The sequence below is a fragment of the Canis lupus genome, chromosome 25 (assembly GCF_003254725.2).
Source record: "Canis lupus dingo isolate Sandy chromosome 25, ASM325472v2, whole genome shotgun sequence".
In the NCBI taxonomy this organism is placed as follows: Eukaryota; Metazoa; Chordata; class Mammalia; order Carnivora; family Canidae; genus Canis; species Canis lupus.
Window position 1 is genome coordinate 6,580,164 of NC_064267.1, and position 15,260 is coordinate 6,595,423.

Sequence of the window (15,260 nt, forward strand, 5' to 3'; positions counted from 1 at the left end):
AAAATAAAAAATTGACAAATTTACCTAGACTAATGATTGTGACTTTTAAAATTAATATTTGCTAACTAGAGCCCCTGGATGTTGGATGGTGAACTGAGGTTAACAAAAGACCACAAGATAATTAAAATAGAGAAGTTTGTTGCACAGAGATTCTAGAGGAAGTACATAGCATGCCTTGAGGGACTACATGAGAAAGTCAAAGCAGTAACAGGCAGAGAGGCAGGACTTGGGACACATGCCTTTATGAGAATCTGAGGGTGGAGCACTTTGGGATTCTTGATCTAAGGCCAGATTGGCCAATTGATTACAAAGAGTGGGGTTTTGGCAAGGTTTATGGAGGAGTTTATCATAATGATAATCACAAGATAATAAATGCATGTTTTAATGTCAGTTTAGGGCCTCTGGAGTCTACTTGGCCAAACAAAATGGATGCACCTGCAGCAAATACCATGGTGTAGCTTATCTAAACTTTTAACATTAACTTAGAAAAAGAAAGACTTAAATAAAATCAGAAACAAAAGAGGAAACATTAAAGCTGATAACTCAGAAGTACTAAGGATTATAAGAAATTATTATGAATAATTACATACTATATATAACAAATTACATAACCTATAAGAAATGAATAAATTCCTAGAAACAAACTCATTTTACAAGGCCAGCATTATCTGATACCAAAGCCAGACAAAGACATTATATGAGAAGAAATTTAGAGGCTGATATCCTTGAGGAACATATACGCAAAAATCCTCAACAAAATATTAGCAAATCAGACTCAACAGATCATACACCATGATCAAATGGGATTTATCTCTGGGATTCAAGGATGGTACAACATATGCAAAATAATAAATATGATACATCACATTAACAAAATGAAGGATAAAAACCATATGATCATCTCAATAGATACATAAAAATTATTTGAAAAAATTCAACGTCTTTTTATGATAAAAACTCTCACCTGTAGATGGAAAATGCTTCAACACAATAAAGTCCATATATGACAAGCCTACAGCTAACATCATACTCCACAATGAAAAGCTGAAAGATTTTCTTCTGAGATCAGGAGCAAGACAAAGATGCCCACTCTCAGCAATTTTATTCAACATAGTAATGGAAGTTCTAGTCAGAGCAATCAGGCAAGACAAGAAAAAGGCACTCAAATTGGAAAGTGGGAAGTAAAATTTGCAGATGACATGATCTTATATATCAAAAACCCTAAAGACTCCACCAAAAACAATGACAAAACAAAACAAAACCCGATTAGAAATAATAAATTCAGTAAAGTTGCAATATATAAAATCAATCTGCAAAAGTCAGTTGCATTTCTATATACTAACAATGGACTATCAGAAAGAGAAATTAAGAAAACCATCTCATTTACAAAAGCTTCAAAATGAATAAAATCCTTAGGAATAAATTTAACCAGGGAGATGAAAGATCTGGACACTGAAAACTATAAAACATTAGTGAAAGAAATTAAAGAAAACACAAATAAATAAAATAATATTCCATGTTTAGAGATTGGAAAAATTAATATCATCAAAATGTCCATACTACCCAAAACAATTTACAGATTTAATACAATTGGTATCAAAATTCCAATGGTTTTTTTCACAGAAAGAGAAAAACAATTCCAAAATTTGTTTAGAACTACAAAAGATCTCAAATAGCCAAAGCAATCTTGAGAAAAAATAAAGCTGTAGGCATCACATTTCTTGAGCAAACTATATAATAAAGCTATAGTAATCAAAACAGTATAGTATTAGCATAAAACAGACACACAGATCAATGGAACAGAATGGAAAGCCCGGAAATAAACCCATGTATATATGGTCAATTAATTTCAACAAAGGAACTAATTATATACAATGGAGAAGGAAAATCTCTTCAGTAAATGGTGCTGGGAAAACTGTATCCAATTTTCTGCTATCCAGAAGTAGCACATTCCTATGACCTTTTCATAAACTACATGGCATAAGTCAAAGAAGCAATTACCATTAATGTATCTGAAAAAAATTGAAGTGTTCCCAGACCCAAAACATAACCTCTCTTAAGCTTTTCTGGTACCTTAGGACACATCTTGCTAATGGATGCACAAAATAAGTCAAGTTAAAACACAGATGCTCATGAACACAGTTCAAAGCTATGGCAGCTTGCTGCTGAGAAGCTGAGTGTAGTTCTGGGGAAGGAGCTTAGCGGGGCCACTCTAGCTGCTCAGGCTATGAGATGCATCTCCAATGGCTCACTGCAAAACCAACACTGAACACTATTTTTGCTTTTCACCTTTTTTCATAAAAGCAAAAATCCTCTTTGGATTTTTTTTTTTTTTTTGGCTAGTGAAAACAAGTACTAATGTAGATCTTTTGTAAAAATGAAATGTCATAATGTGAACTTTTGTAAAGCAGGGGCCATCTGTATCTCTATGCTAAAAGAATAAAGCTGGACCCCTATCTTACATCATACACAATAATCAACTCAAGAATGATTAGAATGATTAGAGACTTGAACATAAGACCAAAACCCACAAAACTCCTAGAGAAAATATTGGAGGTAAGCTCCTTAACATCAGCCTTTGGCAATACGTTTTTGTATTTGACAGCAAAAGCAAAGGCAAAAAATCATAAAAGCAAAAATCAACAAATGGGACTACATCAAACTAAAATGCTTCTATACAGTTAAGGAAACTATAAATAAAATTAAAAAGCAATCCATAGAACAGGAAAGAATATGTGCAAACAGTGCATCCGATAATGGGTTAATATTCAAACTATACAAAGAGTTCATACAACTCAATAGCAAAAAAAAAAAAAAAATTAAAAATTAAATGAGCAGAGAGCCTGAATAGACTTAACTTCAGTGAAGACATACAAATAGCAAACAGTACATGAAAAGGCAATCAACAACACTAATCATTAGGGAAATGCAAATCAAAATCACAATGAGCTATTACCCCTCACACCTGTTAGATTGTCTATTATCAAAAAAGATAATAGAAAGCAAATTATCTGACCCCAGATCATTGCAGCTTATGTAATATTACATGGATCAGGAGGTTCACGCAAATGGGCCCAGTAAATATACAGAACCATGAAGATAATACATAAGATGTTTTAAGCTTTTATGTTTGGGGGCAGTTTGCCATGCATCATGAATAACTTACATTGTTTTTCCTTTGTTCCCTTATTTCTTTGTATTTATCAATTTCTCAAATAGTCATAGAATCTTACAGTCACAACAAAGTTAATTCAATCGAAATCTCGTTTATTTTTTATTTTATTTTTAAATTTGTGGTGAGGACTCTCTCCAATTAGTACCAAAGCTATGTGTAAAAGAATGATTTCCATCCATTCTACTCCTTGGTCCCTTGAGCCCTAGTGGCAATATATGTTACTGGTTACCATGCTGCTCAGAGCTAAGTGAATTACCTTCACTCCCTCTGTTGATTTTGTGAAAGCAACATAAGATTTGAAGATGGCCAATTTATGTTGACTCTCAGCTGTACACTCATTATTGACCAAAACATTCCTAGAGACCTATAGATGGTCATAGGAAACATGAATGTTTAAAAAGCTTGGATTATGGCAGAAGGCAGTCAACTACTATAATGAAGAACATTGTTTTAAACAAATGCAAACTAAAAATCCATAATAGAATGAAATTGAAAAATATTGGAGAAAATAATCCTCATAAAAATATATCTAAACCAATTTTTCTTCCAAAGACTTGCTTTATCACTTTAATTTCACTGCATTTATAATACATATGTTACTTCTAGTTTTTAGTTTTTTTGCATATTCACTAATGCATTCAGCCAATATTTACTAAGTTCCTTTCCTGTGCCAAGCATGGACTGTGCTAGGTTGTAGAAATAAAAATGTGAGTAAGAGAGTATTAGTTTAATGAAACAAGAACACACACAAAAAATCAAAATTCAATTTAGGGACTAAACTAAGAGAAAAATAAAGGATACTCTATAATAAAGGCAGCTTGAGAGGCTAAAGGAAATTCCCTGAGATGAAATGACTCAGACTGCAGCCAAGTCTTGAAAGATCAAAGGCTTTGCCTACCCATCTCGATCTTTGGTCCACAGTCTCCTTGCCAGGGTTCATCAGGCAGGGCAAATATTTATTGAGCATGTTTTCAGGGCTCTGGCCTTGGTCCCTGGTGACTCAGCACTCCTCTCCCTCAACAAGGATGAGTCCTCACTCACAAAGAGGGATCCTACACCCAGTCAGAGCTCATCCAGTGGCTCAGGAAGGATTGTACTGGTCAGACCATGAGGACTGAGTATTCCTAACTTTAGTTTTCTATTGACCAAGGAGAGAGTTATTTAGTCAACTTTGTTTGGCACACATCTCCAACCCACTGTATCAAAACATCTCTCTTTTATTGAGCAAGTCAATAAACTTTTCTTCCCCTCAACCAAACATAGCTACTTATCATAAGCTCTATTGGACCTTTTGCTTTTACTTTCAGTATTTCAATCTTGAGATAAGACTGGTAGCATTGCATCTGATTGCTTTTGATATTCCTGGAACAACATTTTTTTCTCCCCCTGTATGGGTTCTTCTGCCTTTTTTCACTCATCAGATTCTTAGAATGCTAGTGATCTCATGGATTCCACACGAGTCCTATCCAAAGAAAATCAGTCATGTGAGGTCATCAATGGTGTGGACACTACCATAAAGCAGGGGAGTGAGGATCCCTAATTTCACCACAGAAGTACTAGGCAGCCTCTTATCTCGACTGCCAAGCATGCTGGAAGTTTCTCTAAGGGCCAATTTCCCTGGATTATTTATTTCCTAGCAGGAGAAGACTCAAGATCATCTATACTGTAAGTGCCACATTGGCAGCCTGCAGGGCAAATTTAACCAACAGATAGATTTTGCTGGGTATTCATGGCATTCATTAAACATTTTGAGTAAGGAGATTTCTAAAACTTAGATTTCACATAAAAATCTGAATTTCTAGCTTTTTAAAAATCAGAGGATTTGGTATAATTCATTCCATCACAAAATAGGATCAGTCACTGTGGAATAATAGTTACTTTTGAAATAGAGACCGGTGTTTTCCATCTCACTTTAGCCCAAAGTTCAGTTTGGCTGAACTTTGCATTTCCGTTTCTATTCCTGAACTAGTCCAACTCCTTCATTTTAGAGAAAATGAAACTGAAGTCCAGAGACTCCTGGGCTTACAGTTGGTTGTAAACCAGAGTCAGAACTTCAACATGGGTCTCTTTGTCCCACTCTCTACTTTAAGATGTTGCCTTTCTTTTATTTATACCCAGAACCAACTGCTCACCATGATTAATTGCTTCAGGCTAGAGTCCTCTAGGAAGGGCTGCAGAAAGGCCAAACAAACATCAAACTCTAAGCGGAGAGTAATCATGGCTCAAGTCTTAATATGGATTTTGAAGAGGTTTGATTATTTTGATGTATTTTTTTTCCACCCAATGCCTCTTTTCTTTTCTGTGGCACATTGTAGCAGGTGGATGCGAAAGTAAAACCAAATGTTTTCCTGGTCCCTGTACATCTATGTCACACGAGAGGACATGGACCTCCTCTTCACAATGACTTCTGGTTAGCTTGATATGGAAAGCCCTCTTGAAATATTATGTCAATGTCACGGGTTGATTTTATGACACAGATGCAGTAGATTTTTATTTTATCTTTGGGCTTGGTGCGGCCTAGTTAGCACACTTTATTGTACACTCATAATTGTGAACTTCCTGCCGATAAAACCTTCTGTCTGTTGTTAGGGAGTAGACACTTTTCTAAGAGGTGAGATGGAGCTCTAACTTTAGAGCCCTCTTCCCAGCAGGCAGGAGCATAGCAGAGTTCCAAGAGATAAGCTTTTCCTCTTATCTCAACATATTAGTGAGTTGTTACAAGTCTTACTTGTTCCCCAGGAAGCTAACAGAAAAAATAATTCCCTATATTTTTAATGAATGAGAGGCCCATCCCAACAAAAGCATGAGAACTACAGATTGGCTAGAGCTGTTTTTAATAATCCTTTCTTTCCCCTAAGATTTGGCCGGGACCTCACAATGAGGTGCTTTGTGAGCCTCACGCCAGGGTTGATTTGGCACCTCCGTTACAAAGAGCATGTGCAGACTGTGACAGGCTTTCAGGAAAGCCACATCCCACATGTGCTCCTCTGGTTCCCTCATTGGTGTTCGGGAAGAGGAGGTTGGTTCCTCCCCGTGAGCTGGGTGCTATGACAGATTAGACTTTTATGCGAGAAAATAAATCCTGCACATTTGATGTACTACTTTAGACTTAAAGACCTCCTGGGACCTGAAATTGGAAGGTAAGCAGTGCTTTGCCACAATTCTTGAACTTTGAAACTGTGAATGTAATTTGAGGATGTTCCTTGAAATTCTTTGTTGTTTAATGTGAAACTTTAACATGCTGCCTCTCCTGCTGCCTTTAAGAATAACAGCTCACTGTCAAACATGCACATACAGCTCTGGTTTAAAAAAACCAAACCAAACCAAACCAAACCAAACCAAATCAAAACAACAAAGCCACTGCTTAAAGAAGAAAAATTCTTTCATAATGAAATTAGTCACGTTGATTTGTTGTACTTTTCAACTTGTGTGGAAGTGTCCAGGATGGGATGGGTTTTTCTCTCTGCTTTGAGGAATCAGTGTCCTTTAAAACAGGATTAAATTATCTTTGCCACTTGAAAATGGGTGTGTGTGGAGGATTAATTCTGTAGAGAGAAAAGCCCAGTGGAATTGCAACCAGATGTCAGTCCAGATCTGTGGGTCTTTGTCCCAAGTGTGGCTTGGTGCTTGCTGAGGCACGGGAAGGGATTAGAGAAACCCATCGCCACAGTTGTGTTAGCACCTCTCTGCAAGGCCTGGAGAATCTGTCGGGATCAGGTGTGGCTGTGTGTGGACCACTTCCTTGTGATTGTGGCAAATTAAGCTGGGAAGCTGGAAGTTATTACAATGCAAATTAAGAGCCAGTGGTTTGTCGGATATAAAATGATGTAGAGCAAGTTCAATCTATAAGGCAGTTCTGTGTCTAATGTTAATGAAATCCAGTCTTTTTGTAGAAATTTACAGGAACTTTAATGTTTCTGTTCAAATTTGATCAGACTCCAAGTCTATGCTTGTAGCTCTGTAAATACTCTATTTCTAAGAGGGCATCACTGTAAAATATTTCTCTGTTGTAGGAAGAAATGATGTTAAACCTTCTGTGTTCTGGAGACCATACAGGAGAAACCCTCCACTATAGTCACACTGTTTTTTTTTTTTTTTCTTAAATCTTTGTCCAGATGTTTCTCCTGCTTTCCTACTTTGTCTCTTCCCTGCGGACTAAGTTATTGTGGAGATCTCAAGCTTCCCCTGAGGTCCCCAACCCCTTTCTGTGTTCTTCTCACTGTCAGCATCAACGGGGCATCCACACAAAACCTTCAGATTCTTGCTCACTATTGTATTTCTCACTCCAGCCCCCTAGGCACGGTCCTGTGATACAGGTTCCCTCTCAGTTTACAGGCTGAGAAGTTAAGGCCCAGAGGAGCTAGGGCACCCCACCTAAAGTCTGAAGGAACAGCAGTGGGGGAATGGCCTAGATGCCATTATCTCCCCTTCCCCAGGCTTTCTCCCTTCTAGGACAAAGCTGCCTCACTTGGCTCCAGGTATTTCCATGAGCCTACCCTTTGAGCCATATTACTGATTAGCTGCACACAGGTTAGGCGAGGTACTCATTCACTCCTAGGATCAGAATGTCGAAGCTACCTTTAGTCTGGAGGGAAGAAAATATCCCCCCCAAGCATGCAACAGGGAATGTGGGGGGGACGGGGTCTTCTGGAACCAAGAGTGGCTATCTTAGGCTTTTTCTCCTGCTCTTGTTACTCTGTTTCCTGCTAGTCTCAGCACACATTTTAGAAACAGCTCAAGCAAAAAAGGTGAAGATTCCTAAGGAAATGAGGCTGGGGTTGTTTACTTGGTACAGCTGGGAAACCCAGGATGCTGGTCTCAGAAAGATAAGCAGTGGGCTTGGATTAGCATTCCAATGTGCCATTGCCTTACAGAAAGAGTTATTTTTAACTTGACAACATTTCTACACATCTGCAATCCAAATACCGTGTACATGAGAATAAATATTTAGGCACTGTGTTAGCTTCATTAAGCAGACACTACATCAGAGCCATTCTTGTAATTCTTTTTCTTGTTTTAATAAAATTAAAAGAAAAAAAAAGGAGGTTAGGGGTAGAAAATGGGCCAAAACAGAGGTGAAATATATTGTCAATAGCAGTTCAGGAGAAAAAATGACCTAATCAGAGACCAGAAATTTTTTTTTTCAAGATTTCTCTATTTCTTTTATCAAAGATGACATCTCTCCCTTGAAAACTTCACTCAGCTTCTTGGGTTTTTCATCTTTGATAGCCCTGAGTCTTTTCCTCATAGTTGCAATTCCCAAAAGGTAGACAAAGGCACTGGAATTATAGGTGCTAGGAATAAGAATTCTCTGTCGTTCTAACAACCAAATCCTGATGAAATCACCACCATTCTAGAACTCACATTTAAAGAATGTCTCATTTGTCTCTAGAACCAATCATTCCCTTTATGTTTGTTGTTATTACTTTTTCCTTTTCATTCATTACTGAATGAATGAAAGCCTGAAGGAATAGGAAATTAGCTGTGATGATTTCACATCCCTCAATCATTTTACAGGTTTCCACTGAGATTACATGGGCATGCCAGTCTATTGAACAAACACTGAGAGATATGATTATTTTAAGCAAACCCTAGGAAGGCAAAGGCAACAATGTAAAAGTTAATGATACTGACTGAGTCCTTTTACAGAGAAGATAGAAAATAATTTAAATATTTTGTCTTATGTAATATGGTATATTACGCAAAATCATATAAAGTGCAACCTATCACCTATTTGCCTGGAAGCAGCACTTAGAAGGCTCAAGAAGGGTTGGCTGGCAACTAAGGAGCTTTTGGTGACTCCTTATACACTTTCCCTCTCAGACAACTATAAATATAGACCAGGAAGTAAGGGCAGGGCCAAGCAGGAATTATGGCCCCTGGAACCACACTGATTTTTAAAATAATAGTAATAATAGTTAAGGTGGGTTAAGAGAAAATAGCATGGGAAAACTATGGGGTGGGAGAATATGAAATGTATATCATATTCTTGAGTTCATTCCGTAGAGACACTAGGGGATGGATAAGTTGCACAATTTCCTTGAGAATAGGTCAATGTAAAATACTTAGAAGAGAGTGCTTGGACAGCCTCCTAGCTGAATTTATCAACATTTATTTTCAAGTAGGAGGTTATTCCCCATTGGTGTCTTCAGACAGCTTCGAAAGGAACTTATACATACTACTAAACTTTCTCAAACTGGCAAGATTCTAAAATGGGTTAGTAAAGGAATGGTTTGTAGAGTGTCCAAACGTGATGCCAGTGGATCCCTAGTATCCAGCATAGATTCACTTAAAAGAGAATCATCAGGATAATTGCATCTTTTCCTCTAATGTATTACTGGCCTGGTAGATGGTAGCATGTTATTTAGCCAAGAATAATTTGGTCAAAAGCAAATTGGTCAACACAACAAATTAGTGAAAATTAGTATCTTCAGTCATTATACATTCAGGTATGAATGATAAAACATGGGACAGGTTTACAGCACTGTAAGACTCTTTAAATGCTCTTTTATAGTTTCTAGAGTTCTTCTTCAAACAATTGTTCTGTTTACACTGTGAAAAATTTAAACAATTAAGGAAATGTTTAGGGAATGAGAATCCAACAAAAGGAGCTAAATACTTGAAACAAATAGAGTGATTGAACAATTGACTACAAATGTGATTTATGATTTATGTATTACTTTAGACTTCTTAAGCAACACATGCTTGTTATAGAAAATTATAATACAAAAAAAGAAAATTATAATACAAACCAGGACAAATTTTTAAAGATAATTCCACTAAATAGTGTCAACCAATGATCGTGCATTAGTGTATAACAGCCTTCCATATGTATTTCCTATGGCTATATATGATATTTTACCTACCATATGGTATTTGAAACTTAGCACATTTTTAAAAACAATCATCCATTGTTGGAAAATTTGCATTCTTCTAATTAATTGCTGAACAATTATGTTATTTCAGTTAGTCTGCATTATAAGCAATGCTTGATAGGAACAATGGGAAATGAATTAGAAATTTTAAAAATCAAATTATTGAGAAAAAAACAAAATATTGACAAAAATATATAAAGCATAAAATGGGTCACAACTCTTTCCAGTAGTACACAAAAATGGCCAACCTTGAAAACACACTGATTGGTATTATTCTTCTTTATCTAGATCATTGTTTTGACAAAATTGTCTTCTTAACCAAATTGCTTTTTGTCAAATTGTTTTTAGTCAAAGTAAATCTGGCTGAATTAGTAGGAAACAATAGTTCAAGGAAATGGAACAGACAAAATGCTCATGAACTTCAGTGGGGCATTGTGTAATTTCTTCGTGATATAACTGGAGACAAGATTAAGAAATATGAGCTGAGTTAGTGCAATTAAGCAGATTAATAACTGGTTGAATGAACATACTTAGAAAGTGCTTCTTAGCAACCAGGAGTGTGTGTATGTGTGTGGGGGGCAGCCTCATGGCTTATAAAAAACTCTATTCTTAGTCCTATCCTAATAAATATTTTGGTCAGTGTCTTGGGTAAATGTATGTTAAACAGATTTCTGGATATAAAGCCAAAAAGAATGAATACATTAGTGTGTTGACATCATCAAAATCCAAACCGATTTTAACAGGTTGGAATAATGATCTGAATTTACCTAGACTATGCAACAGTGGTAAGTATAAGACTACTTTGACATCAATATAAATGCTCAAGTACTCATTGGAAGAACATGTACTTGTAAAATAAGACTTTAGGATTTTGGTTGATAGTAAATTCCATATGGTGAAGACAAAGAGGGCAATGTGCTTTTTGGTGACATTGCTAAAAGCATAGGGGAGGAGTGCAAATGGAAAATGCTATACCAAGCCCTGTGCTAGCTCTAGTACAAGCTTCTCATCATTATGCCATCCCCTGTGTGACTTCCACTGCTTCTTTTTTTTTTTAAGATTTTATTTATTTATTCATGAGAGACACAGAGAAAGAGCCCGAGACTCAGACAGAGGAAGAAGCAAGCTCCCTGCAGGGAGCCCAATGTGGGACTCCATCCCAGGACCCAGCATCATACCCTGAGCCAAAGGCAGTTGACACTCAACCACTGAGCCACGTAGGCATCCCACTTCCATTGCTTGAGTACATGTGTCATCCTTGAACTACCCTCGAATTCCAAAGTCCAAATGATGGACCAATCAATACTTTCCAGTACAAAAGATCTCTTTATTTCAATGTTACTGAGGCACCTGTGGTAAATATGGAGAAGACGGCAGTACCTAGCCTATCAGGGTGGGAGAAATCTTCAGAGTCTCTACAAGATGGAGAATAATGGGGCAGCCTGGGTGGCTCAGTGGTTTAGTGCCGCCTTCAGCCCAGGGCCTGATCCTGGAGACCTGGGATCGAGTCCCACGTCAGGCTCCCTGAAGGGAGCTTGCTTCTCCCTCTGCCTGCGTCTCTGCTTCTCTCTCTTTTGGTATGTGTCTCTCATGAATAAATAAAATAAAATCTTTAAAAAAAAAAAAGATTGAGGATAATGATTAGATTTTGTAACAAAGCATGGTTGGACAGTTAGGGCCCTGCAGGGACAGAGTCATAAAAGAAAATACTCTTCATATCATGACAGTTAATGAGCATTAAGATTCTAGGTGGAGTGGAACAAGCTGAGGAAGTCTAGGAGGACCATGTTAGATCCAGGAGATGATGAGTACCACATCAGCTAAACCCAGGCATGAGAGGCTTGACAAAGTTTGAGCACATTCTGAAATGATTTAAAGACTCAGGAGAAAATGGAAACCATCCATGAGCTGGTCTCTTCTGCCTGTCCCGCTGCTAGAACTATGTTTATCTACTTGGGAAAGGTTTCTGTATTCCTTTTGATTTGTTTCTACAAGAGTTGCTTTCCTGAGCCTGTGCTCTTTTTCACTCATCTGTATCTGCTGATTATTGGCTTGAGGCTCTCTTTAGTTCTGGTCTGCAAGTGATTCTCAGCAGGCTATGATTACCATTGCTCTTAATCCGGTGTCCCTGGAAGGAAGGCAATACCTAGTGTGGTTTAAAGCATAGGTGTAGGGCAGCCCGGGTGGCTCAGCAGTTTAGTGCCACCTTTGGTCCAGGGTGTGATCCTGGAGCCCCGGGATCGAGTCCCATATTGAGCTCCCTGCATGGAGCCTGCTTCTGTCTCTGCCTTTCTCTCTCTCTGTGTCTCTCATTAATAAATAAATAAAATCTTAAAAAAAAAATAAAGCATAGGTGTAGGGTTAGAGCCGGGCCCTGCCACTTGCCAACTTGGGGGAAATGCACTCATTTTCTTGGTCTGTTTCCTCACGGGTAAAAAATAAAATCATAATAGTATTAACAAGTTAGGGTTGTCGTCATGAGAATTAAATAAACTCATACATGGTAAGCCACTTACCATAGTGACTGGAACATTTTATTACATTTTAAATTTCTATTTCTGCTTTTAATTATCTTTTATACCAACCTTGTATACCCTCTGAAGATGACCAAATACTGATGTAAAGCAGCATGGTGGCCTTTAGGGCTAGAAGCAATTATAAGGACTAGCCAACTATCACTGTAATAAAAGGTAAGACCCAGGCAGCTTCAACAAAATATAAGGTTTTCAGATAGAAGATGAAGGACTAGCAATTAGCATACTTCACACTCACCTCATCACTCACAGCCCCAGGGAATACTCTTTACAGTCTCCATCTGGAAGCTACTACTATGAGCATAGAATGAACCTCTTCCATATAAGACGACCCAATCCTATTCATGAGGAGTTCTATTACTAATGCTTTATACACAATAATTTTTTTCTGAAATTTTAAGAAAATAGTATACCAAGCTCTCTTGTATCTTGCAATTCAACTTAAACAATTATCAATCCAGAGCCAATCTTGTTTTATCTATGTACTCCCACTGTGCCTACCTCAGATATTTTTGTGATGTTAATCCAAGACATCATCATTTCATCTATAACTATTTCAGTTTGTGCAGACTTGGTTTTAGCATTCTACTTTTTTCCCGGTCAGATGCCATTTTTGATGGATATTTGAAACAATTAGGTTCAAAGTGTTTCAGTGCAACAATTATTCAGCATCCATTAAAAACATAATTTGTAATGGGTTGTATGAAATTTTTGTTCACCAATGAAGAGTTCTCAAGTTCTTTTCATGTTTTTGCTTCTCTGAAATTTGGATGAATTTTAGTTGATGGCAAATGATTGTTTAATTGAATGTTGTTTTTCTTTCTTCATACAAAATCGAATGCTTTATCTCAGAGAACAATGTCTTAGAAATGAAGAAATGCAATAGTTGGGAAGGTAAATGGGCATCACACACACACACCCCTAAAGCTCCCTATTTATACACTTTCCTATATATTTCTATATAAACAAAAAATGAAAATAAATTAAGTTTATTTCATAAGTTCTGAGAGGTCAGGGTAAGTATTTCTGAACATGTTAGGGTACAATCTGGAAAGCCTGGAAAAGAAAAAATCCACAGAAACATTTTATCCCAACAGGTGCAGAAGCATAACTTACACGAAGCAGGAAGCTTACACTTCTCAAGATGAAGTTGTCTCTCCTTTAATAACATTCCCATAGTAAAAACCCTCCTTTCTTTATCATCACCATTGTCTTCACTCATCACTTTAGCTTTCAGAAGTTTGTTAAGTGGAGGTAACTGAAATGGCATTGTGTGATGAATGTGACAGGACAGGAAAATGGGATGTGTGGTGACCCCAGGGAAAGCACATGATGTAGATATGAAATATCCAATGCGTTTTTATGTGACTGCTCTGTTTCTGTATTAGCTAGTTTGACAATCAAACACATCTTCTGGACATTTTTTAAGCTGCATGGTAAACAAGGTTTTTAAAAATTCTCATATATCAGGGGATCACAAGATCTAGGACTAGCTGTGTACCTTTGGACAATTAGCTGAGGATTCTCTGAACCCCAGGTGAAAAAAGTAGACCAAAGAATTAACTCATTCATTACATTAGACTGTAGCCTTCATGAGATGAGGGACTTTTGACTCTTATGTTCCGTGCTGTATTTCCAATACTTAGAGCAGTGGCTAGCACGTAGTAGGTGTTCAATAGATGCTGAATGGATAGATGAATCTTAGTTCCCAAATTCTGGGACAAAGGCTATAGGAGAGACAAATTATTTCTAGTGACTGCAACTGGTCTAAGAATGTTCACCGAACGCTGTGTGAACTGAATAGATAAATGTTTCCCATATAGGTGATTTACCACTTTTCAAACATACAAAGGTTCTTTTGTGGTTAATACAAATTTTAAACCACATAATTAATATTACGTGAAATTCTTCGATTATATGAGCAAACATTACATAGCACTTACTTTGACAGACACTCTAGGAACTTTACTCTTCACAATATCCTATGAATGTTGTACTTTAATTATCCCTATTTTGCATATGAGGTCACTGAGGTAGAGAGGTGAAGTGATGGAAATCCAAGCAACCTGAATACAGACGCCCTGCTTTTAACCACAATGCTCTATTAATATTGCCAAGGAGTCTTCTTTCTAGCTCAGCACGGTAACTCTTATACTAACATGATGTCTAAGATCATGTCTAGCCTATAAATGGTGTGATTCTATACAGGAAGTCCCGATCTATGTATTAGTAATGTTAAAACAGCAGCACAAAGTACTTCACAGAAGCTTTGGCCATTTCTTCTGGGATCCGTGGAGGAGATGTATAAATGTTCCTCCATTTAGAGATTAGGAAGGATTTCCTCCATTTAGAGGTTAAGAAACTATGGCAAGCCATTCCAAGAAATTCTGCCAAAAAGTCCTGATGTTAAAGGAATGTTTACACCTTACCACATGACTCAGTCTCATTTTAGTAGCAGCTTCTCTTCCTTTAGGAGCACGTCAGGTTATTTTATGCCTTGATTTATTCCAGGTCCTTGTGGTCAAGGGCAAAATATACTGACACATTTAGCTCAATGACTTGCACTGACCCAGCAGAGTGACATTGACTTATGACCTTTTCCCTTGGGACCCTCATTAACCATAAGTTATGACACTCTAGAGAACCCTGGAGAGAGTCAAAGCTTGGAATTCATTT

General features: G+C 37.3%; 1 protein-coding gene across 7 annotated transcripts in view; it reads left to right on the forward strand.

Moving 5' to 3' along the window:
• The first annotated feature begins 4,651 nt into the window (after nt 1-4,651).
• Nucleotides 4,652-15,260, forward strand: part of STARD13 (StAR related lipid transfer domain containing 13) — a 511,253-nt gene continuing 500,644 nt past the window's right edge. For 4 of the 7 annotated variants that reach the window (XM_035718325.2, XM_049101342.1, XM_035718328.2 and 1 more), the window contains exon 1: nt 4,652-4,840. The gene's annotated coding sequence lies outside the window, so the exon portion shown is untranslated. Of the gene's footprint in view, nt 4,841-6,033; nt 6,316-15,260 lie in introns of all 7 variants that reach the window. The other 3 variants (XM_035718334.2, XM_049101343.1, XM_035718326.2) reach the window with 1 other exon arrangement.